The sequence below is a fragment of the Arachis hypogaea genome, unplaced genomic scaffold (assembly GCF_003086295.3).
Source record: "Arachis hypogaea cultivar Tifrunner unplaced genomic scaffold, arahy.Tifrunner.gnm2.J5K5 arahy.Tifrunner.gnm2.scaffold_288, whole genome shotgun sequence".
NCBI lineage: Eukaryota > Viridiplantae > Streptophyta > Magnoliopsida > Fabales > Fabaceae > Arachis > Arachis hypogaea.
The window spans coordinates 5,242-8,853 of record NW_027255608.1 but is presented as its reverse complement, the minus strand read 5'-3'; positions in this window follow the sequence as shown (position 1 = coordinate 8,853).

Here is a 3,612-nt window from a genome sequence, read left to right as displayed (position 1 = left end):
CCCCTTTCTTTTAGTAGGTTAGGTGGTCGAGATAGGGAAGAACTATCGGTAGAGGCAGCTCCAGAGGGGGTTCAGGTTGAGGCTTCTGACAAGGAAGGGGAACCATTATTATGATATAGAAAAAGAAAGGAAATCTATCCATAGTAAACAAGAACTAGGGCGCCCTTTCCTGTCTCGTTGACGAGGTCAGGTTATCCTAGGATTATCCCGTCTTTCCATCGTAGTAAAGTCGGAAAGATGAGACGTTCGACTTACTAGTGAAACTCTACTTTTCATTCTTCACTCTTTCGAAGAGCAATCTCAAGTAACTAGTTATGAAAAAGATGAATCATGTGAGTTTCATCAAGGAGCAAAAGGTCATTCCATCCGAGATTGCGAAGATTTCAAAATGAAGGTTCAGAGCTTGATGGATGCGAAGTGAATTATGATCGGCAGTCATGAAGAAAAACAAAGTTCCCAGATAAGTGTGCTAACCAAAGAACCCGCCCCAGCGGACCCAGTTTCAAAAAGATTGAGTGGTCTGCGCATAACACCTCCTGACGGGGCATCTCCTCCATCCCCGTTGGTCCTTCCAAAACCTACTTCTCTTTTATTTTCTTCTTTTTCACTCTGGCGCAGCATTGTCCACTGGGGAAAAGTAACTGGCTGATGGGAGACCTGTTCCACGTCTTAGCTTCGACCTCCCAGTCACAGCACAGACATGCCTGACTGACAGCCTTGTTCCGAGAGTCTAAAGAACCCCCAAACAAAGTAGCAAGAAGGATGACTCTCGAAGGCTTGGTCCTTATACCGAAACAAGGTCCCAGATCAATTTGCTGAAGCCGAAGGCCAATGAGGAAAGGTCCTTGACTTTGCTTGAAGCGGGAAATAAAGTATACTATGAATAATAGCTCTTCCTAACAAATGGAAGTGTGGAGGAATCGAAAGCTAGAGCTATTAGTCTACAATAGGGCTTTCTATAGTTATATCTCACTTGCTTTCAAATGCGATATTCGACTAAACTGAAATGAATTCAATCGCCTTATAGCTCACTTTATATATATATTATTATATGACTCCAATCCTAGAGCTTCGCCTTTTCCTTCTCTACTCCCACGCTAAAAGGGAAGTCCCGAAGGCGCATCTCTTCCGAGACTCTTGTTGAGTAAGATGTTCTTCTTGCCTCTCTAGCCTTTAGCACAGCAGTAGGAATTGTCTAATCTACTAATCTAAAGGGCTACCCGCTTTGAATCTCTTGGAGTAATAAGGGCAATAGGTCTTTCTTGGAAAAGATCCTTCTTACTTCGCTCTCCAGATCGTAAGCAAGGATTTCTGATGCGCGGAGGGGCCCTAGCCTTAAGCCCGCTCCCCGAAGAAGGACGAACTGGTTACAGCTATCCACTAACCTCTCGAAGATTGTTCAAGTCAGCCTTTCCGAAAGGTCGATAGCACCAGAGATTATGGTTCGCCAGTGGCAAGATTTTTAAAGATATTATGTAGCTGATGCGTCGAGGACCTTCGCAAGAAAGATAGATATAGGATATCATGTCCGTAAAGGACTCAAAAAGCCAAAAGTAAGATATGAGAGAGGCCGAAAGGCTAGCAGGAGCTGCAAAGAGGAAGGAGCTCGCCGGGGTCCGTAGGACGAGAAGAGGAAATTGAAGAACAGCAAGAAAGAAGGCTAGTCACTCTTGGCCTCTTTCTGCCCTGACTCGGAACCCCATAGTCAATCTTTCCCTGGCTTGAGAGGTTTCAGGTTAAGCAGGGGATCTTCACTCTAATGCTTTCATTCCTTCAGCTTCAGATAGGTGGGCTCATTTCCTTTCTTTCTATACGCTATTCAAAGCATCTCTCAAGGTTAAGGTTAAATCGAATAAAGTTTTCACATGCCTCTTAGTGAAGTTTTTTCTCGTCTTCCCTGAAAACCCAAGGAAAGGCTTCCAGATGAGATACGGTTCTTAAGTGCTTCCATAGCTCCCTTCTACGCCAACGACTTTCATTTTTTCTATCGTCGTCGTTATTGCCAGCACTCCCAACGGCTGCCCCTTGGTCGGCAACCGCCTGTTGCCCTAAACCTTCATTCAATTGTCACTACTAAAACGTTCCCGTGATACGAAAACCACCTCATCAAAGAGTGAGACTAGGCATTCGGCTAGCTCTTGCTACGGAATCCACTTCAAGTCCCTCCTTTTCTTTTATAAGCCTGATTTCACCGTCTTCTTTTCTTTATTGTAGTCTAGTGGAAAGGCATAATCTAACCTTAGGAATTAGGAATAAGCCGTTTCCCATCTACCTTGTGTGATTTCGCGATGAAGGGGCTTCAGGATCATTGGTCTCAAGCTAATTAGGCGAGTGATCTGTGGAAGGCTTTGACGGTAAACGTTGGCTAAGAGCCCGCAGCTGCCCAGACCTGCTAGTGCCCATTTCTATTGGACTGTCGGTCTTTACATCTTCCCCGGTATCCGCCGAGGGCCCGTACTCGAATCATCCTTAGCTTTCTCAAGACCCGGGCAAAGCGAATTTTGTATTGACGTTCTGTTTCCCGAGTTGGGGTGTGAGTATGAGTAGTAGTCAAGTAGTGGGCTCCCCCTCATTGTGATGCCAACCCCTTTCGTACACTGATTATAGGACAACCACAGGCTTTCCCACCTTGGTTGCTCCTGTCCATGCATTTTTATTCCCACCTGGAAGTGGGACTGAAAGCGCTCCCTCTTTCCATTTAATCACTGATTAAAACCTATCTTTCAATTCGACTTAACGAAAGGACTTCGACTTTAGAACAATCAATTGAATGGGTAAGGGATACTTTTTTGAGTTCTTCTCCGATGAGCTCTTCCCGGGAGCAAAGTCCTAATCAAAGCAGGCAAAAGGGGGGGGGGCGGTTCCCAAGGGGTGGCTAGTTCGAGTAAGAGAGACGGATACAGACAAGGTCCTTTTTTTCAACTTTATATAGAGAAAATAGAAATAATAGATCTATGCATAACACCACCCAGGATATCCTGTTTCATGTAATCCAACAATTGATCCCGGAGACGGATCAGATTCGACTCTTGCACTTCGGTATACTTCCCTTTGCCTGGGGACAGACTAAGCTATTGAGATCGCTAGGGAGAAGCATGAGGGAATCCCTTAGACGAAATACCATCTTCCTGCCGCGATAGATAACTCACTCATATAACCTGCCTCTCCCCACGACCCGGTTTGAGCGCTGTGATATGCTTAGGGTACTTACGTTTACGATTTTCGATCTTCCTTACTTCTATAGGTTCCGCCTTCTGCCTCACATACTGTTCCACTACTCGATATACCGGCGGATTCGCGCCTCCCTCTCTAAACGTTATAGCATTACCTATAGCAAAAGGTACTACTCCAGTAGGAATTTTCATGAAATAGTCAATTTCCCGTACTCAGAATCTATAGGATATGCGTACGGGAAAGTAAAATCCTTTCTTTTATGTTTTTTTAGAACCTCAGTGTTTAGAAATGATTGAGTTTTAGACTCCCTCAAGGATTAGTTGGCAAGTTACAGAGGTAGCCATTAGCAAGTGAGGACTGGTGCCCCCTTACTCCGCACTATATGAGGATAATGAGTTTCAAAACGAAAGGAGTTGACCTCAGATTGACAAATGTTCC